Here is a 25,560-nt window from a genome sequence, read left to right as displayed (position 1 = left end):
GGCTGCTCTGCTTGCACAGCATCTGTGGAAAGGATGATTTTTCTCTTAACATCTGAGAAATAAATTCAGTAAATTCAGAAGAGATTCAGGATTTCACAAAAATCAGCTACTGTATTTTCACCTCAAACTGACTTTGATTTGAGGTGATTCAGCATTGTATTATAGCACCCCAAAGCCACATTCAATTTTTTTGCTTCTGTTTTTCAGCACTGATCAAAATAAGCAAGTATCAGCACATCCCTGCATAATTACATTGCAATACAGGAACATCCCCACTCACTCCACCAAAGGCAGCAAAACTGCACTCACTGTCAAAAGGTCTGTTTTCAACAACATTTCTCTCTTGTGCCTCCTCACCACTTGTTTTCTCCATAATAGGAAGAATTGTTAAGGTCTCCACATAAGTTCAGGTCCCCATGTTTCTACCATAAAAGCATACATATTTATTGTGAATACTACCACATGCTGCAGAGTATTTCAGACACAACTGCCCAGCAAGACCCATTCCTCTTCTTGTACAACAAACTCATTATTCAAATAGACACTTTTTTTAACACTTTAGACATTCCTATCCTCTCTCCTAGATGAGAAATTCCACTGAATTTCAATAATTACAAGTCCCAAGAAAATTGGCTGCATGAGGAGGAAAGCCAGACCAATTCCCCAAGCTCAGCCCTTGGGTGTTGCACAGCCACCTCAGCAGCAAGCAGGAATGAGCAGCCCCCAGCCTGCTGCTGCTAGCCACAGAGAGGAGGTGAGTGAGAAGTCCTGGGGGTGAAAAAGTCCCAGAGGAGAAAACACACTGGTACCGCTGCCCACAAAATAACCAAATTCAGAGAAAGGGTATTTCTCACACCTTTTTGGTTCTGGAGGAAAGTTTAAAAAAAATAAAAACACAAATACAGCCCAAGCACTGAGAACATTGGAAGCAGAGATAGAAGAAATTACTTGGAGGTCTGGGGCTTCAGGTAGGATTTAAATCTCTTAATTCCTGATCTTCCTCTTTTATGCTTAAGTATTTTCACATGGCATGGCTAGCGCTGCCCATGACTTATTCCACAGCACTCTTCTTCAGCCTCCTATTACAATAAAAATCATGGCCATCTGAGAAAAAAGCCCCTGGCAAAGGGTAGCACTAATAAATGGGTCAAGCCATGTCTCCTCCAGCAAAGCAGCAAAACTGTTGAGGGAGAAGGATGTTTAAGAGCAAAGTTTAGGAGAGTGGGAAGGTGACAGTTTCACACAGCCTTAGCTGCTTCTCCCAGCAGAGCAGAGATTGAGAAAGAAAAACAGCACAAGCCTCTCATTTTCTTCAGCTTGCCACAAAAGAGGGGTGTATTTTTCAGCAGGATCTGGTAAGTCTGACACTGAACTTAGCTGAAGTGACATGAAATGTTAATGTTTAGGAACAAGGTAGGTGGAGAGGAGGTGGAAAGAAGACATTTGTTACTTCATGTAGAATTCATTCAAAAGCTTCTTTTCACAGCCAGAACTAAATTTTCCATTCAGCTATTTATTTCTGGTAGCCTGGATTACTTGAACAAGTGGAAGAAGAGGGATCTAGAGGGAGCCCTTATCCCTGCCTGCACGGCAGCAGCCCTTCCTCAGATACCTTTAGAGAGAACTTGACACATCTTAATGACTGCCAGTCTCCAAATGCAGGATGGACAATTTTCCTCAGGGATATTCATACTGGTTTTAGGCTTCCAGCCAAGGTGCCCGGAAGATATCTAGCTCTAACTACCCACTTTGGTGCCTGCTGCAGCCTCACAGTGTGATTCCGCTACTCCCCACCAGCCCCCAAAGCCTCCCCATAGAGAATGTCACAAGACTTTGATGCTACAGACTTAGGAGTTACTATTTAAAATTGGCTGGACTAGTGTATGAAATTATTATGTTTTCGGTATTTTTTCTGTTCAAACTGAATTCTCTTCACTCATAACTCTGACATCCTTATATCCTCTCCCACTTCATGTATTTTAATTTTCTTGCTCGGTTTTTTTTTCCCTACATTACATATGAAAAACAGCTTTTCCCTTACAGGCATCAGAGCATCATCTCTTTCCTGTGTTGTGCTCTTTCCAGCCCCGTTTTTTCTCCACTTGCCCTTCTGCCTTTGTTCTGTTTCCTCACTCTTCCTGCCCTTGATTTCTCAACTCTTTTTCTTCTTCCTTTGAAGTACCTCTTGGTGCTTTCTCTTCATCCTTTGCCCCAAGCTGGATGAGGTGCTCCATGGGGAAGGTGGTTGCAAACAGCAGCCAACCAGTTTGGTGCCAGGCCAGGACACCTACCCAGGAGTTCTTCACCTCCCTTACTATGCTGTTGGCTGCCGTGATCTCTCCTCTTCATTCAGGATTGTATGTACAGTCCCTTTGTCACAAGCTAGGAAAATAAAGGTGTCACATAATTTGAGAAGCATACTGTAGTACTCAAGGAGCAACATTTGAGGGGCTGATTTTTTTTTTTTTCCTTTGGGGGCCATGGAGAAACTAGAAACTACAGAAACAAATTTGGAACAATGTCAAACTCAGCACTAACAAGTGGCCCAGGCTTCCCAGTGCTGCTCTCCCCTCACAAAGTGACTGTTTGAAAACTACACCTTCCTACTTCAAGATTCTGATACCCCAAGGGTGAAATCCAGACCTTTGTAGAATGCTAAGACAATGTAATTTAATAATTTCAATTCTATTTATTCCCTTGGAAAAGAAAAAGAGAAAGAGAAGGGAAGGGAGGGGAGGGGAGGGGAGGGGAGGGGAGGGGAGGGGAGGGGAGGGGAGGGGAGGGGAGGGGAGGGGAGGGGAGGGAGGGGAGGGGAGGGGAGGGGAGGGGAGGGGAGGGGAGGGGAGGGGAGGGGAGGGGGAAAAGAAAGAGGAAAGGAAAGGAAAGGAAAGGAAAGGAAAGGAAAGGAAAGGAAAGGAAAGGAAAGGAAAGGAAAGGAAAGGAAAGGAAAGGAAAGGAAAGGAAAGGAAAGGAAAGGAAAGGAAAGGAAAGGAAAGGAAAGGAAAGGAAAGGAAAGGAAAGGAAAGGAAAGGAAAGGAAAGGAAAGGATACAGATAAGAGAGGGATGAACTTTATTGGCACAGCAAGAGGAGAGCAGTTAACCAACTTCCAAATGCAGAGCTATATTCTCTCCCCAGTTACACAGAGAAACCTCACTGAAATCCATAGCCAGATGCACTGATATGTTCTGGATGCTTTGCCTGCTTTAGCAATGTAAAGCAGCTGTTAATCCAGTTTAACTTTCCAGTTTCTCTCATCTTCCCCATACCAGATTAGCACTGCTGTTAGCCTCAGCATCTGGAGGTTTCCCCCACCACCCAATCCAGCTTCAAACCCTGGAGATCTGCAATTCATTCACCCATCAGCACAGCTGGCAGGACCAGCCTTAGGTAGTTCCTCACCCCGAGCAAAATACATTTGTCATAATCCCTCTTCCTACATTCCCACAGTCAACTAAGCTGATCAAACAAAATTCACCTTATGATCAGCTCTCAGTTACTCCCTGGTGATTGTCAGTTGCTCCAGACAGTGACTCCTGACCCTTTCTGGGAGCAGGTGCCTTCCTAGCATGGGTCTGCAAATCTGAGTTGGCTGGCAAAACAAAATACACTATTTCCTCATACTTTTACATTTCTTTGGATGTCAGGAAACAGAGCTCAGTCTTGTTTCCTGCTCCTCAGCCAGGGGAGGCGGGGGAAACTGGAGGTGAATGTAGAGAAAGGCAGAAATAGGGCAGATCAAAAGGATCAAGGAAAATAATAATTAAAAAAAACCAAACACTGCTCCACACTGCTCTCTAAAGCAGTACCTTGTGGAAAACATAACCCTCTCCCCACAAAGTCTTTCTCTCTCCAGGGATATACAACAGTCTCAGGAATTAATAGCTTTTTCTTGCAACATTCAAGCACTGCTGCACTTAGTCTTATTTAAAAAAGAAAAAAAAAGCCAAACAAACAAAAAAAACACCAAAGCAGCCTCTTCATTTGCTTTTTGCCTAAGAAAAACATGTTTAAACAAGAAGCAGAGAGAACTGGGGGAGACAGAGACGAGTGTATTCATGTCAGTTATAATTTTCTAAGAGCAGTCTTCACTTTTTATATTAATAAATAAACAAACAGGAAAGATTTTGCATGTTTTATTTTTTCCCAGCTCACTCACTCCTAGCCCTTCATTCTGCATGCATTAATAGATACACCTTAAGCACAATCGGGCTCTTCGTGTTGCCATGGAACTGAAACCTTTGCATTTTAGATGATGATACACTCCAGGAAACACACTGTTCTTACACTTCCTATAACAGAAGCAGAATCACTGCATAGCATTAACTCCCTTAGTATTTAAGGCATTTGATGTCGTTCATGTCTGCTTGTTTTCACATAGAGTTTGTTTTTTCTATTCTGCCACATGCAAATGAAACACATTTGACATAATTATTCTCCTCTCCCTGAAGTCAATAGCTCACACACTGAGCACATTATAGAAGGTCCACAAGACTACAGACTATACCTTTATAATAAAGAGGCTGTCTGCAGACATGCAGCAGCTGAGACATGACTAGAGAAAGCAAACACCTAAGAACTGTATGTGGATACAACAAAGTATTATATATCAAGATAGCAGATTTTTGAAACCTTGTTAACATTTTTAGTGCTACCACTCTTGACACTCCTTCTGAATATTCTTTTACACCCACTTGTCTGGACAACCAAATTACAGCATAAAGGTCCTGCAGCAGGTGCCTGGTCTTTCCACACCTTTTTTCACAACCTAGGCTGGTGGGCTTTCAGGAGCAAACAGAGCTTCAGGAAATTCAGTTACAGAAAAAAATTATTAAGTACAACTCTGTCATCTAGAGATTCAGCCTACAGTGATATATACTCAGCAGATCTCAGCTTTTGCCAAAGCTTCTGAAAATGGCTGTAGACATTTTCCTAGTGCCTAGATTATTATGTTCAAAAGAAAAACTAAGTACACAAATAGCCAAGTTCATTATAAAAAGATTAGCATAGTAAGTAAATAAGCAAATAAACAAACAACTGTTTGTGTACATGAACATTGGATGTGTACCTGCAGGAACAGCTGGAAGCCCGTCCCTGGTCTGAAGCCAGCTGGAGGCTTTTTTGTCCAAAGTTAAATATTTGCATAGTATTAAACTTAAAATTAAAGCATTTGCTGAAGAAACTTGCTGACTTGTGTACACAGAAAAACAAGAGGGAATTTAGCTTCTCTGCGCACAGGGGCAGATTCTTGGGATGCCTTTTCGGTCTCATGAATTCCTGGACAGCAGAGAGACAGACAGACTACCAACCAGGGAACTCCCCTCTTGCCTTCCATGGGATTTTGTGTGCGGGCTGGACAGAAAGGCAATAAGCCAGGTAGCTAATTTATGAAGAAGGTATTTGTTGCTTGGGTGCCTGCCCCTCGACCACCTGGTAACACTCCGTCCTTTTAGCCTTGTCCCCAGCACAGAAAAGATCCATTCACCTAGCCCTTCTGTCCCAGTGGGTTCAACTGGTCCCTGCGCCACAAGCGACCTCCTCCTGGCCAGCAGCTCCGGTGGCCCAGCCAGCCGGGTGGCCACTGGCAAGCTCCAGCACTCTCTGCCCTGGGGATGTGGGCTGGGGACTGCTCACAGAAGGGCTTTCTGAGACAAGGGTTGGCCCCTGGCATCCCCCAGCTTGCCAGCAGAAGACAAAAGCACCACTTCCTCTCTGCCTGCCTGTCTGTATGTCTGGGTCAGAGTAAAGTGACTGGTCCCCTGTTTCTGGGCACCGCTGGGTGCACACTAGAACCCTAAGCAGCACCTTCAGGTCTCCCCTCCTTCCCTCTGCCAAGGGAAGAGCTGTGCTGGCAGAACACGTTCCCTCTCCTCTCTTCAGCAGCAGCCAAGCATCTGACAGCCGCACATTCCCACCACTGCCTCCATTACCTCAGGTTTACATAAGGTTCTCACCATCAGTTTTCTAGTTACAGGAAAATGTATATTGTGTTGTGATGAAAGGCCAGTGCAATGTCAGGAGCATTAAAAGGACCCCAGGGACTGATTAGAGTCAAAAGGGAAAGGATTTATGATGGCTAATAAAGTTAAATCTGCCAGAGTCCCACTTACTCTTTCCAATTGCAGGTAACCAGATCTTAAAGGAAAAAAATATTAAAATATTTTAAGTTATTACTGGCCCCTTTGAAAGAAAACCTACATTTTGCTATGAAGCACCTGGCCAGCAGAGAGCCTGGCTCACCACAGTGCTTACGCTGACCCTGAGGTTGAAAGGAAGAGGGGACACATCCCCTGCCTGTGCCCTGGATGAGCAGCAAGGACCTTAACACTACCAGATCTCTTCAGCACATGTGTAAACTGAACAGTCCCCATCCTCTGCTCAGTGGCTGGGATGGGATTGGGACCTCCATCCACCCTCAAACACCAGACTGCACCTTGACAAGAGGCATGGACAGGAAGAGAAGGCAAGCTTCCCCCTCTGTCCACACTGCACATCCACATGGAAGAAGAAGAAAGCAAAGAAGGAAGCTCTTGCCTCTCATTCCCAGCCTGGTGTCACATATGCACCTTGAGCTGAAGAACACGATCTAACTGGACTCTATAGGACTCCTCTGAAACTTGTTTTAAAGACTTTATAATCTAACATGCCCAAAAAGTTGACATAGTTTTATGAGACTGTAATGAATTTCTACATTGAGGTAACAACATCGAGACTGAGCAAAGGAAAGCAGAAGGCCAAATATTTTCAAAACTATTGTGAATTTTGTATCTATATCTAGATACAATTACATACAGTTTTGGATCTCAAGTTTTCATTTTTCAACCACTTACTAATCACAAATGCATTATATATGTACTTTCCATTTTGTCATTCTTTCACTATATTACAATCAAATATATTTAATTTCCTGTGGAAGTGTGTAATCTCTTCAGCTGTGACTGTCTCAGAAGTTTTTCCTTAACAAGAAGAGCCTCATCCTCCTGCAGGCTGATCTTTCATGAGCTGTGCTCCTGCAGATTACTTTCCTAAAATGTTTGCAACGCTATGTGAGAACCAGCAAAAGAGGAAAATGAAAATAAAGCCCAAAAGGAAAAACAAACATGAAACCCTTTGCTTGCTTCTGACTGCCGCATTCACCAGTCAAAGGAAATTTCATTTTGATTTGGGTTATTACTGTGTATCAGAAGAAGCCTCACAAGAGAGGAAAGACGACATCCCTTGCTCTACAGCTTATTAAAAGCAAGGTGGTGAGACAGCTGCTTGCTCTTTGTGCTCAGGGAACACGGAGATCTGCAAGCAGTCACCTCTCCAAAAACTTCCTCTACCTGTCACCTGCCCTCAGCTCCCATAGAGGTCCCCTCCACCAGCAAAGCACTGCATTTCACCAAAAAAAAAAAGTGAAAATGTCAACCAAGACACAGTCATGCTTTCCATGATGAGACACCTGCGACAGCAGGAAAGCAGACCAGCTGGCCTCCTGGGTCCTTTCCAGACCTCTGCTCCTGCAGAACGCAAAACTCATCTTCCACAAATCAGCCTTCCATTACCAAGGCTCCCATACACACCACACGACTTATTTACAAATTATGTATCAACAGACAATTCCAAACATTTAAAAATTAACCAGCTCAGAAGAAACAAGAGCAGTGGAGACTAATATTGTTATATCCATCCTGAAAAGGCACTTAGATATGATCTAGAAGGAGATAACTGAACAGATTAATAGAAAAAGACTGCAAAGGGTCAGCAGGGATTAAGAAAGGTGGCTATACAGGTGCTCTAGAAGACCTGCCACCACAAGCAAGATCAGTGCTCTGTTGCTTTGTTTGAGCTACTCTTTGAAGTGACTAAGAGCCAAACCAGATTTAGAAACCTCTTCACCATTCAGCACATAAGTCAGTCAAGCTGTGAACTGCTCTCCAAAAACACTCTAACCTGATCAGTGAAGTATGACCTCTCTCTCCCCCCACTCCCTTATGTCTTGCTTTCCTTCTCTCACAGCACTGACAAAGCAGCAAATCACCTACACTTCTGACAAACATTGCCTTCAAAATTATATATAAAAATGTATTTAAATTTTAAATTAAATACAGATACATCCTTTTGGAGCAAATGGTCATTTCTCTTCATCAGTTTGTATGTTTTGAAGCTAGACAAACTTTTTCATCAGTTGAGTCTCTTCTAGGTTATTTTGGCAATCCATTTCCTTCTGATTTTTTTTATGCTTTTATCTTTCATACTTAAAGTGGCTGATCATCAAAGCAAATTTCACGCAAGGAATATATAACCAATATATAACCTAAACAAAAGTCTCAGTGCCACTTCACTCAGTCTCAGTGAAGTGCCATTCAGCTCCCACCAGCATGGAGAAACATTTTTCAGCCGGCTTCAGAAGGAGTTGCATCAGGGCCATAAATCAGATGAAGATGCTCCATGCTAACAATTATGTGGTATGCTACAAACTGCTTCAGAACATAAAACAATGATGTAACCACTCTCATAAAAACAGTTTGGTCATGGTTTTGCAGGACCTGAGTGCGCGTTAACAGTTTCAAGCCAGAACTATAGAAAAGAGAAACACACCAGCTATCAATGAACTTATGTTTTTGGTCTTGTAGGCTATAATTTAAATACCCTCCTTTAACTAGACATGGGTCTCAGTCTCTAATGCCTTATATAGCGAGATGAAAACAGGCTTAATATATGGATTCAATTTCTATTAAAATCTCGGTCAAAGACGGTGAGTAATGGAAAGCCACACATCAAGGAGTAACTGCCACCATCCAGCTGGGTTTGGTAAAATGGAGTGAATTTACACTTCTTTAAGGATTCACTGGTGTGTGAAATTTATCTAATTTAGACTGACCAGAAATTGAAAATTGAATGACAGAGAAAAGCAAGGAAAGATCCTTCCGAAAGGCAAAAATTAGTGCTTGAAGTGCACTAATACAGTTGAAGTACAGAACTCTTCATGCTACTGCTACCATCACCTCCTACTTGAGAAAAAGAGTAATACTCTGTAGATCTACATATCACGACTGCACCAGTATAACTTTATCCAAAGGAAACATTGGTAGAATGTTTCTACCAATATCTGTAAATAAATACACTTTCAAGTCACAACCGCTCCCTGGTCTGCACACAGAACAGGCCTAGCAGATAAACATCTGCTGGAAAGTCTGGGTGTAATTGATTGAACATGTGGCTTAACATTTAACTTCAATGACTTTTAGCACCTTTGTGTTATTGTTACCACAATGTTCCAACAAGCAATGGTTAATGTAAGATGCAGACGTTCACATACCGTATACTTATGAATAATTGGTTCCCAGAGATGTGGCAGTGATAACATTGTCATTGTACAATTCAAAGTAGCTTGCTGTAGATCACATCTCAGAAGAGGGTCCCACCTGAAAGCACAACAAATCCAGATAGTAAGTTCATCACATTCAGAGGTTTGCACCAAGCTCTGCTAATATATTTTTCTGTTTTTACATACTCCTCTTCTACTTTAACAGAGTTTGTGCTCTTTCTAGACTTAAAACATTTTGTTTCTTCCAATGGCAAGCAAAAGTGTCCTGCTGAAGCCAAACTGTTTTGGCCCATTGCTCCAGACCAGATTTCAGGCATGCTATCAAAGCAAGGAAAACTAGTTTTCAATGCTAATTGCTGAAGCTGTAACTGTCTGGCAGACAGATACAGAATTTCAGATTTTCCATTTGTCAGGTCTTTGACAAGCACATAATTTCTTTCACCTGTGAATTGCCAGTTTGGCTATACCTTTCTCTTTTTTCAACATTGAAAACTGCTGGTTTAAAAGAAGACACAAGATAGGATCTTCCTCATGAACTACTTTCTTGAGATTAAGTAGTCTTCAGAAAGTATTAATTTCCTGTTGGTCACTACAATCAAATTATTTACAATCATTCAATCATTTCATGATAGGTGAGTCTGGTTTTAAATATTTTCATATATATTGTAGGTAACCAGTGCAGATATAGAAAACGAGGTTGAACTAGCACTGTTGTCTCCAGTGACAAGACATGGTAGCAAACTAACAAACTTTCCAATTTAAGAGCTGAAGAAGTTTTTCTTACCAAAACCAACAGTAAAATAACAATTGATTGAAATAAAAGTAGGTTGGGGCACCATAAAAGTCTACAGTGTTAAATACAGAAAACTCACTTGGACCATGGATTCCCCTAAATAAGTATTTGAAATAAGAATTAAGAAATTCTTGTTAATTGTTTGACTCACACTGCAGTGCATGAGGGTAGGGATAAAAGTGTAAAACACACCTATTGATACAAATGGTAGATTAATTGGATCCTTTTTATTTTGAAAATGTCAATAACATTTTCAAATGTTATTTCAACAACTTACAGGATACCGAGAAATATACCCAGATGACACATATAGACACACCCACAGTGATAAGAAGTTATATCACATATAAACTTCAGGTCATATTTTTTCAAATCAAGCCTCTCCAAAGAGAAGCTGATCTTGCTTTTGCTCTTCCAAGTTGCATCTCATCTAAGAGTAAGAGGTATTCAGGAGGGAAGTCTGGTAACCAGCAAAGAATTTTCAAGAAACTATATTTTCAGATTTTAGCCACAGTTTACATTTTCTAAATTACTCTAATGTTTCTTTGACTCTTCATACCTCCAAAGTGGCTTGGCTCTTGCTTTTGTTACACTTCACTGGCCACCGCAACATCACGCAGTTCACTAATACCATGGATGTCTGCACTTTAGCAAGTCCTATACTCTGGACCTCAACAACAAGCATAAACCAAGTAAAGATTTAAGTTACACAGAACATACTCCAAAACAAACAAACAAACAAACAAACAAACAAACAAATGTTATTGGTTAAGGGTACAGTTCCCATAGGCACAATGCCATTATGTAATATCTAACGTTTGCCTGCTCTGAAAGCATATATACAAGTTAGCAAACATAATCGGCACAGGGTAGTGAACAAATATATTTCAGTATACACATCTTGAAACGCCTGACACTGGGGTGAGTTGCTGAGCCACAGCATAGGCTCTATGAGGAGGGAGGGAGCTGTCATGGCAGTGGCTGCTCACAGCACCCCGAGGCAGCTGTGGCTGGCAGATGACACAGTGCTCTGCCAGGCCCCATAGCTGGGGTATCGGCACCACTCCCCTCCATCAAGAAGAGCCCCAGCAGGCAGCTCCCCCGGCTCTGTGTGGGGCTGGGGCGGTTCCTGCGCTCCCCAGTGCAACATGCTGGCACACTGGAGCACGCCGAGGTGACTGAGCCATCTCAGTCATTCACCCTGTGCCCCTCACAGTGTCCCCGTCCCATCCCCTCCCAGCCCCCCATGACTGCTCAAGCAGCGGGCGGCTCACTGGGAAGCTCCTGTAGACCCAGCGAATGTCAAGGAGTGCTAGGGGCCTACAAGGAAGCTGGTGAGGGATACTGTAGGATGTCGGGTAGTGGTAGGATTAGGGGGAATGGATTCAAACTAGAGGAGGGGAGATTCAGATTAGATGTTAGGAAGAAGTTCTTCACCACGAGGGTGGTGAGACACTGGAACAGGCTGCCCAAAGAGGTAATGGAAGCCTCATCCCTGGAAGTTTTGAAAACCAGGATGGGTGAGGCTCTGAGCCACCGGATCTAGTGGGAGGTGCCCCTGGGAGGGGGTTGGACCTGGATGATCTTTAAGGTCCCTTCCAACCCTGACAATTCTATGATTCTACCAGTAAGTAATGGCAGGTTCTGGCAGACATGGGCAGGGCTGAGCACGGGTGGGCAGGCCAGGTGCCAACGCCAAGTGGGCTGGGGACCCAGCACCAGCACAAGCAGCTGGCTGTGGGCACTGGCAGCAGATGAAACACTGCAAAACTGGCAGCAGTTTTGACCTAACAAAAAGCACTGATTTGTGGAAACCACTCACCTGCCTGCCTGGGGACTTCTGCCAGAAACTTCATGCAGAGAGCTCACCAGTCCCTTGTTTTCAGAAATGCCAAGAGCTGACCAAGTGTCTGCATTCCCAGATATAGATAGGTACAAGAGACTAAGAAAGCATTGTCTGGATTGAGTGGGCAGTTTTGACTTACAAACTACACCTAGAATTTTTGGGGAACATACATATTCCACTATTCACATCTAGGCTTGATGTTATTGAGGAGTTTCTCTAACCCAGATACTTTTGTGAGTCTGAGATATACCCATTTTATTGAACGGCTTACATTTGGCTTCCTAGTAACTTTGTTACTGACAAAAGCAATTATTTCTCAGCTCCTCAAAGGCTCAAAACTCATTTGAAGCATCCTTGTCACAAAATAATGCTGCTAAAAATGGCCACCTGTTTTCAACAGGAAAAGAGAGTAAGACCTGCAACTTAGCCTTCTTCTGCTTGCAGACTTATTTGGAGTCATTTAATCATCTGTCCCTAATGGTTACACCTAATAATTTACCTTGCATCACTTCATTTCCCTTTTAGAAAACTAACAGAACTTCTCAGATTAATAACGTATTTAAACATTTTTCTTTCCTTTTTTTGTTGCTGCCTTTTAGCTCTGATCTTGGAAAATGGACATATAAAACAAAATTCCTAAATCACACATGAATTGAAAAGAATGACCACAAAGAAGCTACATCTTGAACAGAAATCTATAACAACACATGGACACAAGTGAAATGCAGTCTTTCATCCATAATGAATCAGTTCAAACCTGCAGCCACCATCAGCTACCACTGGCTTTCCTGCTGTTCAGAGTCCTGTAGGAAATTAGTGTAATTCTACATTTGATTGTGCTCAAAGTCCTTCATTGAATCTTTATCCTCTTCTTTGGCCAGGTCAAAGCCATGGTCCACATTTTCAAGGCCACAAGTCATGCCCCATTTTACAGTACTTGCTGCTCACAGCTAAGATGGAGGAATCTCAGACACCATGTGGGGGAAAGCCAAAACTGCTCAAAACAAATCACTTCTAGCAGAGCAGAAGGGACTAAGAAGTAGCTGCTAAGAGTCAAATGAACTACTCGTGAAACTCACAACTTTGAAATCTTTCACAAGGAACTTTCTGGCAAAGACTTGCCAGTGCCTTTCCTTCAGTGAGGAAACATTAAAGCCCTGAAAATACATTCAGAATTTGCAAGAACCTCTTAAGAGCAGAGGCAAAGTCCTTCTAGATGAAGCCTAAGCATGGAAGACTGTGTGAAATCCGAAAATGGAAATTATATAGGACATATATTTAAGTCCATATATATATGGCTCTGGCTATTATGGAAATCGCTAGTGTTGACAGAAATACACTGAGGACTGAACACTTAAAATCTTGGTGGTAGAAAGATTGGGAACTAAATATATAAATCAATATAGTCTCTACAGAAGGAGAGAATTGGAAGAAAATGCACACAGTTCTTGTCCAAACTGTTGATTTTCTATGGCTAGGCAGTGGTAATCTCCAGTGCCATCAACCAAGACCTTCCTTTCTCACTTCATTTTTTAAGGAAATGTAAACATTAAGCACAATTAGAAAAATTAACAGAAGCTGAAACATAGTTTCTGCTGCCAAATTACTTGCACAAAAGTGTGCCATCACTTCATAAAACTGTCTATCAGTCTTAAGACAATCCTGAAACTGCATTTATACATACTAAACTACAGATAAACTATTCTGTTACCCCAAAGAATGCCTTTCTTACAACAAAGTACAGCAATGAAGAAGCAAATACACATTCTTTTGCATTATAAATATTCATATTAAGGTACACCAGCAGAGATAAGGAGGCAGGTATTTTAAAAGTACCTATAAAAACCACTGCTGTGCTCTGGGACTTAGCAGGGGTTTGGCAATTCTTTCTCGACCTTGAATAAATACTGTTTGTTCATTTGAAAAAATGAACAAAGACTTTAAAAAATGGACAAAATATCTAAGTTAAATGGTTAGATTTATTAGATACAGGCACTGAATTTTTTTTATTAAAATCAGGTCAAAGTGCTAAGCCTAAAAAACTCTTTAGAAATATATTTTTATTTTGAATTAAAAACATATATAGCTTCTAGTTTCAAAAAGATATACCTATGAATATTTTTCCGAAAAATATTTTTTTAATTAATGAAAAAATGTTATTAATTATCTGAAAAAAACTTTCCTTTCCTCTCTATAAATTTATGGAATTAAGAAAAAAAAATACAGTCTTCAGTCTTATTTCCCTGCCTTTTCATTTCAGAACTTCAGCATTATTTCTGTAAAGGTTGAGAAAGCTCATATTAGTTCTCTCTGACATCAGAAGTTACATTACAGACATGATAGCACTTGTATACTTTACTATGCAACACAAAAAAATGGATGGATGGGTGGATGGATGGATGGACAGATGGATCAACTGCCTGTAAACTGTGTCAGGATAACATCCACACAGACTGAAGCCCTCTTTCTCCATCCAGAGCAAGCACAGTGCACAACCACAATACAACCTTCTTGTCAATCTGTGTCTCCCCCTACACTCTAGCTATGCTTTGGAAGGAACAAGAGCAGCAGTTCCTCAGTAACTGGGAATTATGTCACTAATAATAGCAATCCAGTTCTGTGCTTGTAATGTCCAAATGTGAATAAGCCACATCAACAGCTGGTAGGGGAAGCAGAAGAAAATAAGAGAAAGAAAATGTAACCGCAAACATGATGTAAACTGCATCAGGAGGTTGCATGGTGCTGCACACCTATCTATGTCCCACAGCATCAGGGGATGAAGGGACAGCAAGCAGATCAGAGGCACTCCCTGGCACAAAGCTGCACAAATGGAGTGAAGGACACGCCAGAGCTATAGGAAAAATAATGCATGAAAATCCCCAAGCAAACAATTCTTTTTTTTTTGCTAACCTGCAAAGAGGGCATTTAAAAACAAAAAATACTCATCAGATTGTCTCTTGCATGATATATTCTACCACTAATACTTACTTAATCAAGGTATTGTTCTTTTCCACACTGTGGCTTGCTCTGACCTCCCTTTTTCTGATTTTTTGTTTTTTTTTAATTCTGCCCCTCCTTTTCATGAATGTTAGTGATCACAAAATATATTGAGAGTGACAGACAGTAAACATTACTGGAGGCTGTTGCACTTGGATTGCAACGTGGATGATCATCCAGAGGCTGGTATATGAGATCATTTAGAAGGTCATTCAAATATTCATCCCTTCAAAGATCAACACTTTTGAAAAATAACCTCCAGAATCAGAATCTAGCAGCAGGAATATTTCACAATAATTTCTATTTCCATTCCAGCAGTAATGAAACTCATTTCAAAGAACAAAAGTTACTAAACCAAGTATGCTGTCAAATGTGACAGTAGATGCTAAGGCTATGAAACCATGAGAAAAACACCCCGTTTCCCAACATCACAAGTATAGGTGAGAGACACAGAAAAAAAGATGGAGAGTCTAAAAAAGCAGAGATTTATCACTAATCAGAGACAGAAACCCATCTGAGAGTCACAACTGTCTCTGCAGGCCCCGAAAGACACAATTAAATTGGCTTAGTACTATATTCAAGAATGAATTTAATTAGATGACATTAAGCAGGATAAGTTTGTGCTACCATGTTGCTCTGTCAAGCTGACTCCAGAAGGGCAAGTGAAAGGTAAAAAATCTTATTCTTCAGAATGAGATTACAGCTGTGAACTGAGACAGAAGGTAACGAACAGCATGTCTGCTGAGGGAAGCTTAAAGTTGGTGCTGGACATTTCATTTCACACTATAGAAGGGTTGTATGTGATGGATGAGGCATAAGTGTGCAGTTCAGGCTCTGTGCATTTATGTGTGTCGTCGCTTTCTGGTGCTGCTACTTACATGGAGAGCCTCAGTATAAGCTCTGCCAGGAGTTTTTTTCTACAGCTTTTCTCAGTCACAGCTGTCCCCTGAAAAGGCTGCAATATCCTAGGTGCAATGTATTTGGTTTTGTTTGTATGAGAACACTTTGGTCCTTAGTCAGAAAAGTTATGTCTGTGTGGGAGGAAGTTTCTGTGCTAAACTGGTGGGCTGCCAGATCTGCCAGCTGCTGCCCACCTATCATCTGTTTTATGGGGTCACCCGGGTGACCTCTGCTTTGCTCCCAATATGTACCAAAACTTCTGCCACCTTCCTTACATGGCATGCAACCTATGTGTCACAGTGCAGCCTGCAAGAAGGCAGAGAATACAGTAAAGAATAAAGTAGAGAGAAACTATGGCCATAATTTTCAAGCAGAGAGTGACAACCGAAGAATCAATGGTAAAATGCATAGAAAATATATATTAAGTGTTTCCCTGAGGAAAACTTCGAAGAAACTTGGAGGAAATGGAAATGGATTAACACATTTCAAAGCAAAAGTCCCACACACATGAGACTTAACTGGCTCCACCTTCTCATGCCTCCTTCTACTTACCAATAAATTCAGTCCTAGAGAAAGGCATTTCACTACCAAGAGCCAGAAATTCTGCTTACGTGCAAAGCAGATTCATGTATCCCAGGCCATGACCGGGACACTATTGTCACATCACTTAAACTAATGTCTCAGTTCTGTCACAGCAGAACCAAGCCAGTTTTACCAGAGGTTTGTCTGTCCCATTAGCCAGTCATTAGGGAGGTGTTACCCCATCACACAACACAGTTGCACAGCAATATCTGCTCTCAATTTAGGTTGGCAGTGCCCTTCTTTCTTCTCTGACGTCTTTCACCACGATGGTATTTAGGCTGCATGACCTTGTATGGCAGGTCACATATTTTAAGAGCAAGTAAAATACGCCCCCTGCCCTTCTCTGGCACCACATTAATCACTCTGCTTTACTGATGACTTACTTTAATGATCACTTCTTCTGATAAACCACACTGCGTACCTAACCATCCTCCCCAGTGGCTGCATTTAGAGCGATAAATTAAATATGCCCTTTCCCAGACCCTGCCACCATGTAATCCACTGGCAGAGAAGAAGCCACTGAGAACATCAGCTGGCAGTCAGGGGTGAAAATCAGCAGGGAACAAGAGACCCCCATTTTACTACCCATTTGATGGGTGACCTTTAATCTCTCAGTCTATGTTTTCTCATAGAGCACACTCGTATTTCTTTTCAGCTGTGCTGAGAATCACAGACCTAAGATACTACTTACTGCTGCTATGTGTCTACACCACCTATTACTATACATAACTACAGATACGAACTGCTTTCAACTAAACAAACAGAGTTACAAACAGAGGACATATGATTTTGTAGTAATAATTCTCAAATATTTCACTCTTTTGCAGGAAACTCAAGTCCACAGCTAAGCATGAATAAAGACACAAGATCTTCATGATAAGAAAAGCAAAACAATGGCCTGACATGACCTAATGAAAGCACAGGATACTACTCCCCCAGGATAGAAATCTCCTAATTCCAAAACTTCCTTTCAAGTGTTCTGAATATGTTACTAGACAAAGAAACAAGAAATTCACTCTTGCAAGGCAGTAACATTTTTTTTTAAATAGCAGCAAGTGACATTATTCCATAAATCTTAAAAAAAATTAGTGTACTTTATGTCAGATGGGACCTTTAGGTTTCAGAATAAAATAAATTTAGGTCTGAATCACAACACAAAGATACGTGTAACAGACTTTAGATATGTCAAAAACTTCACTGAAAAAAGGCTTGCTGAAGGTTTAACATGAAGTTTAAAGTTCACACGGTATCACAAGATTGACCCCTATGCTGCTAAGCAAAGTATGATGCTGGGAGTTCTACCACCTCATAGGGCTTGAGAAACAGACTGAGCTCTTAGGTGCCAGAGATTTAATATCTGACCAGGAAGGGCACCTCACAATCTTTGGTCCCTGTGATAACATTTGTTTCCTCTCTTCATCTTCATCCATCAGGTACTTATACTGTAAATTCAGTGTGTTTGGAGATGTAAAGACAGGGAAGTCTACATCTTCACAGAAGCCTTTAGATGCTACCACAGGGAAAATAATAGTCACTATAATAAAAAAATTACTTATGTAACACAATACCAACATTTTACCATTTTCACACAACTTCCTACCAGAAAAGTATTCTCAAAGGAATCAATTCTGCCTTCCTTCAAAGATCCCTTGTTTCCTACTTTATTAAAAACTGCACACACTGTGTGTAATTTCATGCCCATGTCTGCCCCTAATAATTTCTCCAAAGGCATTTACCAAAGATGTAGAAATCTCAGAATTACTCAGTTGCTAATTCCAACATGCTGAAAGAGACAAGAGATGATCAGTGTCCCCATTAAGGGAAAAAAAATCCATGTTGACTCATAAGACAGTGCAGAATCTGCAGATAAAATAGATGTACAGAGATGCAAAATGGAGCTGAGAGCTGAAATTCACAACTACAGCTGCACCTTGATGGCTAATTGTATGTGGAAAAAGCAGCAAGTCTGAGCACTGCAGCACACTGCTCCATAGCTTGCCTGCTGCATGGTTTTGGACAGGCACTTGGGGTAAGCTGGGGGTCATTACTTCTGCTACACACTGAAAAATCGGAGGCATTTTCTTGTGTCCCACCCCTCTTCCCCCCCCCCTCTTTGACCACAATTCAAATGTCGGTGCTGTAAGTCAAGTATACAAGCAACAACTGGGTGACACGCCTGCTAGAGCTGGCTCTGGAGATGAGTTTTGCTGCCCAGCATGCAGCTGCTGCAGACTGAGAACCCAGTCGTCCCCCTGGCCCTCACCTGCTTCCACATCCTTCCACAGTGGGCTCTCCCAAACAGTCCTATATTACTGTTGCATAAATCTACTACTGCAGACATGTGCTGGTTACCTACCCAGCCTACACTGTGTGCTCATCATGTTTAAAAGCAGCAACTCGAGCATACTTCCAAACTTTAGAGCATTTACACTCAGGTGAAAAAATGAGTAAGTAATACTTAGAGATTATTTTGTGGAAATATACATCACCATAGTGAAAACAGTCATTGCTTTACAACTCACTATTCGCAATTGTTCAGGACAGAAATTAGGTAGCAGAAAGATTTGTGACAGCTCTAGGCTTCTTGGAAAGTAACATGTTAGTATTTTTAACATGTTAGTATTTTAGACAACGTACTACTGTATCAGAACTCCATGGTTATATTTATTATAGAGGTCTACCTTATGTCCTTTTTTATCCACTATTTCCACTGATGATTTATCCCAGTGCCTTCCCTCCCAAATGCAACAATCCAATGGGGGTCTTGCAAACTGCTTGTCCAAGATTGATCTATTCTTATGCAAGGTACTAACAGAATAAACTAGTGCTGCCATTTAACAAAACAATTTGAATTCAGGAGCTATTTGTTCCTTCACTGAAGTCTGAAATCTGACAGACACTCTCTGTGGGATTATCCCTGCCCAAATATTGTCCTTGAAATCTTTTTATATGGGGAGAAGCTTTCCATATCAGAACTTTCCTCAGTGTCAATCACCTCCATTACCTAAATCCTAAAGGCTGGAAATCTGTAGACAGACTTTGGTTGGATCCTCTTGGGCCACACACCAACACGTTAAGAAAATGGTTTTGCCAAACACTCCCACATCAAGGACCTTCTGTTCCCTAGGGGATGGCTTCAAGAGTTTAAGTACCCTTCAGCTGAATCCTTGGAAATACTAAATCATTGAAGAGGACTGGGATAAGAGTATAGGGTTTAGGTATTAGAAACAGAAGTACAGGTCAGATGAGCTGTTTAGCTGATAATTAGCCATACGTGGTGAAAGCTCTTGTGTTCTTCACACTGGGAAATGAAGATGGACCCATCACCTCCCAACACAGACACTTCTGTAACATTTAGCACAAATCCTTACAAAGAACTGACGAGGAACAAAGATGTGTTAGCACTGAATTTCTCATGAAGAGAGAACTATGGCCTACGAATCCAGCCATTGTGAGATAACAGTTTGTGAACTTTATCTCACTGAGAAGATGCCATACAGCTCCTACCAGCTAAGTGTCTCACATGGAGTTTTCCAGGGAGGACACCACAATGTAAAATATATTTAAAAAATAAAAATAAAAAAATAAAATAAAAAAATAAAAATAAAAAATAAAAAAATCCTGAAGCCCTCCATGAGAAGCTACTGCTTTAAAAATGGTGGGGAGAGCCCCAAAGCTGTAACAAATGTAAAAGAAAAAAAATAAAATTGCTGTATTTTGTTATACATCACATATTTGTGTTACAAACTGCATTAAAACACACATAGATCATAGAATCATAGAATCCTAGGGGTTAGAAGGGACCTCGAAAGATCATCTAGTCCAACCCCCCCTGCCAGAGCAGGGCCACCTAGAGTACATCGTGCAGGAACGTGTCCAAGCGGGTTTTGAATGTCTCCAGTGAAGGAGACTCCACAACCTCCCTGGGCAGCCTGTTCCAGGGCTCTGTCACCCTTACAGTAAAAAAATTTTTTCGAATATTCAACTTGAACCTCCTGTGCTCCAATTTACACCCATTACCTCTTGTCCTATCACTGGTCATCACTGAGAAAAGCCTAACTCCATCTCCCTGACACTCACTCCTTACATATTTGAAAACATTGATGAGGTCACCCCTCAGTCTCCTTTTCTCCAAACTAAAGAGACCCAGCTCCCTCAGCCTTTCCTCATAAGGGAGATGTTCCACTCCCTTAATCATCTTAGTAGCTCTGCGCTGGACTCTTTCAAGCACTTCCCTGTCCTTCTTGAACTGAGGGGCCCAGAACTGAACACAATACTCCAGGTGCGGCCTCACCAATGCAGAATAGAGGGGGAGGAGAACCTCTCTTGACCTACTAACCACACCCTTTCTAATGCACCCCAGGATGCCATTGGCCTTCTTGGTCACAAGGGCACATTGCTGGCTCATGGTCATCCTCTTGTCTACCAGGACCCCCAGGTCTCTTTCACCTACACTGCTCTCCAGCAGGTCAGCCCCCAACCTATACTGGGACATTGTGTTGTTCTTCCCCAAATGCAAAACTCTACACTCCCCCTTGTTGAACTTCATCATGTTTCTCTCTGCCCAACTCTCCAGCCTGTCTAAGTCTCTCTGAATGGCAGCACGGCCTTCCGGTGTGTCAGCCACTCCTCCCAGCTTAGTGTCATCAGCAAACTTGCTGAGGGTACACTCTATACCCTCATCCAAGTCGTTGATGAAGATACTGAACAACACCGGTCCCAGTACCAACCCCTGAGGGACTCCACTAGTCACACACCTCCAACCAGATTCTGCCCCATTGACTACAACTCTCTGACTCCTTCCTTTCAACCAGTTCCTGATCCACCTCACTACCTGATCACCAAACCCATACTTGGTCAACTTATCTACAAGGATGCTGTGAGAGACGGTGTCAAATGCTTTACTGAAATCAAGATAAACCACATCTACCGCTCTTCCATCATCTATCCACCTAGTAATTTCCTCATAGAAGGCTATGAGGTTAGTCAAACATGATTTACCCTTGATAAAAACATGCTGACTGCTCTTGATGACTCCCATGTCCTTGATATGCCTGGAGATAGTGACAAGAACAAGTTGTTCCATCACCTTTCCAGGGATGGAGGTGAGGCTGACTGGTCTATAGTTACCCGGGTCCTCCTTCTTGCCCTTCTTGTAGACTGGAGTGACATTTGCTATTCTCCAGTCCTCAGGCACCTCTCCTGTTACCCATGACTTACTGAAGATGATGGAGAGTGGCCTAGCAATGACCTCCGCCAGCTCCCTCAGCACCCTTGGATGCATTCCATCTGGACCCATCGACTTATGGATGTCCAGATTACTCAGCTGATCCCTAACCCAATCCTCATCTAGTACGTCAAATTCCTTATCTATCTTGACTACTTCTGGGGCTAAATGAATCTGGGGCTCATGTGGAAACCCTGCAGGAGTAAAGACAGAGGCAAAGAAGGCGTTCAGCACCTCTGCCTTCTTTATATCCTCTGTCACCAGGGCTCCCATCTCATCCCTTAGTGGGCCAATATTGCCTCTAGCGTTAGTTTTACTAGCTATGTATTTGAAAAAGCCCTTTCTATTATCCTTAACCTGACTTGCAAGGTTAAGTTCCAAGGAGGCCTTAGCTTTCCTAATTGCCTCCCTACATCCTCTGACGACAGTCCTGTATTCCTCCCAAGTGACCAGCCCCCCCTTCCATGATCTGTAGATTTTCCTTTTCCACTTAAGTTTTCCCAGCAGTTCCCTTTTTAACCATGCTGGTCTCCTAGCTCCCTTACTAGATTTCCTAACCATAGGGAAGCTCTGATCCTGTGCTTGCAAATAGTGGTCCTTGAATATTGACCAGCTATCTTGAGCCCCTTTATCTTCTAACACCCTGTCCCATGGGATTTCTCTTAACAGTTGATTGAGGAGGCCAAAGTTTGCCCTGTGGAAGTCCAGGGTTTTGGTCCTACTGGGTATTCTGTTCCTTCCACACAGGATCCTGAACTCTACCATCTCATGATCACTGCAGCCAAGGCTGCCATTGACCACCACTTCTTCGACAAGGCCCTCCTTGTTGGTTAGTATAAGATCCAACAGCGCTCCTCTTCTAGTCGGCTTGTCCACCATCTGCATTAAGAAGTTATCATCAATGCACTGGAGGAACCTCCTAGACTGTGAAAGGCTGGCTGTGTGCATTAGCATACAGACATTTCAGGAAACAAACAGAGCACACTGGTGGGACTAAATCCTTCCTAGACCAACTGCCTTTGGGCCCTGGTTTGTTCTTCTTGTGTTTGTCCCTAACAGACCCAGTTTTCTCCCCTTCCCCCTTCACATCTAGTTTAAAGCTCTCCCAATGAGCCCTGCTAAGTCCTGCCCCAAAAGCCTCTTCCCCCTCTGGGAAATGATGATGAGTCTTCAAATATAGACTCATGATGATGAGTCTTCAAATATACTATCTGTGTAATTAAAAATATGAAGACACAACTTTTAAAGTAATTTAATATTCTCACACTTGATAATAAAACCCCTTTTATATCAATTTATTTATTTTACATAATTGAAAAGCATCTTATTTTGAAAGCAGTCATTTCTTTCCACTACCAGTTTGTAAGCATCCTGCTTCCACTTTTGCAGTTTATGCAACTTGGTGTTTCATCTGTTGGCGGGAGAGAAATGATTTAAGTGTCTAGAAGTGCAACTCTGAGAAATGGCTTGTAGTTGAAAGACAAGATGACAGCAGGATGGAAGACATAACCAGAATATTTTAGAAGTCTGAAGTTTTTCTTCCTATTGATGTAATATGGACAACAGATGGGTTTTTAAATGCAGCTCTTGGTACAACTTTGCATGTGCAAAGAAAAATAATTTAGAGTTCACGGGAATAGGAGCAGATTGTTCTGTGGATGCAGTTGGTGTCATTCTACAGCCTTAAACTCTCCTGCAAAATGCTGTAAGCAGGAGGCCAAAAATTCCCCACACTGGCTCCAGCTCAATAAGCCATTTCTATTCACAAAGTATATAAGCATATACTTAACTTTATGAGCACGTGTAGGACACAGTGATTTCACTACAAGTTAGAACCTGCACAAAATTCAAGTTTCACTTAGGGGGTTTTCTAAGCAAGCACCAGATACATCTGGAAGGTGTTAATGGGCTTCTTTTTTCACTGGATCTGCATGTTACGTTTTCCATCTGCCCCTGCATTTTCTTCATTTGCTTAGCAATGTTCTCAACAAACTGGCTAAGATGGGCACAGCTGCACCCAGGAGACATCCAAGCAACAGATGTTGCCAGGCAGAGGACAAGACAAGCAGAAAGTACGGCAGAGGTAGGAAATCCTCCCGAGTGCACCAGAGGCATCCTTGGCAACACAGAGAGCATAAATTTAACTACTTTAATTATTTCATTTTTTCATGCTTTTCTCATGTTTGCTAGCTTAAGACTTTCTTCTAACCACATCTCTTAACATCAGTATCCATGTCTATGCATCCTTCTTTCTCCAGTGCCTTAGCTGCTGATTGTTCCCTAGTTGGGCTATTTTCACTCCTAATTAAAGGAGACAGAACTGGACTCAAAAGCAGCATGTTGCCTGACTTCTGCAATGACATGTGTGATCTTTAGCAGCATAAATACTGTGAGCAAGGATGTAACTATTGATCACTCTGAGAACTGTCTCTTAAAAACAGGCACACAAAACAAGATATAAAAAGTCAAATTCTGCAGTCGATATTAGCATAAAACTCCCATTGGCTTGCTATGATCAATAGCAGAATACAGCATCTGTCTGCAGGACATCTCTGCAGGAGATAAGGAAGATAAGGAAGTGCAACTGACATGAAGAGAATACTGCACAACAAAGCGTTTGTGTGCCTACCTCACATTTATTAATACAATTCACATGAAAATCAGTGTAAGGTATTGTAAATCTTACCCCACACTCATGAACTGTGTAGCAGAACTAGGAACTTCTCGCAGTGCGAGATGGGGACCTGAACTGAACCTAGCCTGCTCATCACTAGACCGTATTTCCTTAGGTAGACAATTACAGTAAGCAAGTCAAGTCAGCCATGTACTGTTGCACTCGTGTGATCACACATCACAACACTAAAACATGCCACCATAAGCTAAAAAGTATATTCCATGCATATGGCACTGTCATTTCTAGTTTTGATGGAAAGAATTCAAATTCCAAGCACAAATTCAGGGATTAAAAGCAGTTTTACAGGTGAAAAAAAAATACACGTGGAAGCAGGGAGTTATTTAGTTTTGAGAGTATCTTTTTAAAATGGTTATAGAAACTGTAATTACCACTTTGAATCTGTAAGGATGGCACTTTGGAGGAAACGAAAAATTTCCTTTCTCACTAATGCAAGCAGGTACCTTACTCTAGTTCCCCAGCAAAGCTGACTTGCTGCAGAAGGACGGAACTGGCACAACCACAACAGAAAGCATTTTAATCTGCAGGCGCTGCAGTGTGGAAAGCAGCTTGCCAAGCAAGCATGCTCCGTGCAGATAAACCAAATCTTTCATGTCACACTTAGAAAAACAAATTCCGTTCACAAAGGGAAGTCTCGCTACAAACATCTCCAAAGTTTGGGAAAGGTCAAAGCCAAGGTCAGCTGAGGTAAAGAAAGACAGCTCATGTATTTTTGGATGGTGAAACAAGTCCTCAACAATGCAGAAGTGTGTTGTACTGGTGCTTCCAAAGAGACAGAGACCACAACAACTCACCCTATCTGATAAGACTGATGGCACATTCAACACACACCCTCAGCTAATCTTGCCGGTGATTGTACAAAAGATTTTGTTTCTTATCCCCACAAAGGAGGAAAACATCACGACTTGTGATCTGCCTCTCTGAAAGCAGTGGCACCGACACCTGGAACAGGCCACGGGCCAGCAGGACTGCAACAACCACAACTACAGGAACCAGGCAAAAGCTCTCCAGTGAAGTCCACCCTAAAATCCATTCTTGTGACAAGAAGCTGTGACCACACATCTACTCAGGTTATGTGTTTTGCAACCTTCGGTATTTCTTAGGAGTTAATTTCACACACTCACTAAGCTTTGGGAAGTCTACAAAATGTTCATGTTTCAGCAAAGAAACATGGAAAAGGGCGGCCACTGCACAGCTCTGGAGATCATAGC

At 41.9% G+C, this 25,560-nt stretch overlaps 1 protein-coding gene across 6 annotated transcripts in view; it reads right to left on the bottom strand.

The window, feature by feature from the left end:
- Positions 1 to 25,560, bottom strand: part of HIVEP2 (HIVEP zinc finger 2) — a 142,025-nt gene that overhangs the window by 96,037 nt on the left and 20,428 nt on the right. For all 6 annotated transcript variants that reach the window (XM_030447288.1, XM_030447289.1, XM_030447290.1 and 3 more), the window contains exon 2: positions 9,304 to 9,409. The gene's annotated coding sequence lies outside the window, so the exon portion shown is untranslated. The remainder of the gene's footprint in view (positions 1 to 9,303; positions 9,410 to 25,560) is intronic.

The sequence above is a fragment of the Calypte anna genome, chromosome 3 (assembly GCF_003957555.1).
Source record: "Calypte anna isolate BGI_N300 chromosome 3, bCalAnn1_v1.p, whole genome shotgun sequence".
NCBI lineage: Eukaryota > Metazoa > Chordata > Aves > Apodiformes > Trochilidae > Calypte > Calypte anna.
The sequence above is the reverse complement of the archived record's forward strand: the minus strand, read 5'-3'. Positions and strand labels throughout refer to the sequence as shown.